This window comes from Microtus ochrogaster, unplaced genomic scaffold (assembly GCF_000317375.1).
Source record: "Microtus ochrogaster isolate Prairie Vole_2 unplaced genomic scaffold, MicOch1.0 UNK145, whole genome shotgun sequence".
In the NCBI taxonomy this organism is placed as follows: domain Eukaryota; kingdom Metazoa; phylum Chordata; class Mammalia; order Rodentia; family Cricetidae; genus Microtus; species Microtus ochrogaster.
In genome coordinates this window covers 261,701-262,340 of record NW_004949243.1, presented here as the reverse complement: position 1 = coordinate 262,340, position 640 = coordinate 261,701, and positions in this window count along the sequence as shown.

The following is a 640-nucleotide window of genomic DNA, read 5'->3' as shown; positions in this document are numbered from 1 at the left end:
TTCCTGTTTATTATGAATAGAAAATCAATGAACATGGATAAGTAAGTATCTACATATTAAAATGAAGTATCTTTTGAGTACATGCCCAAGAGCAGAATGAACATGGATGAGCAAGTGTCTATATATTAGAATGAAGTGTCTTTTGAATACATGCCCCAAAACAAAATGACATGGATGATGAAATACACACACACATATTATAATGAAGCCTCTTTTGAGTATATGCCCAAGAGCAGCATAGCTGGACCTTGAGGCAGATCTTTTTCCAGCCTCCTGAGGGATGTCTGCACTCATTTTCGTAGTAGCTGTGTAAGTGAGTGTTCCCTTACCCCACATCCTCACCAGCAAGAGCCATCATCATGGACAGTCTGTCTTGTATAAGATGAATTCTCAAAGAAGGTGTGACTTGCAATTTCCTGATGACCCACGCTATTTGTGTTTCTCAGTCATTTGTGTTTCATCTTATGAGAGGTCTCTATTTAGTGCTGTATCCATTTTTTAAAATTTATTTGGTTACTTGTTTTCTTGATATTCAGGGTTTGTTCTTGTTCTTTATATATTTTAAATACTCTGCCCCTATCTAATGTATGGGTAAAGATCTTTTCCCATAGTTTAGCCTGCACTTTGCCAGAATGATGGT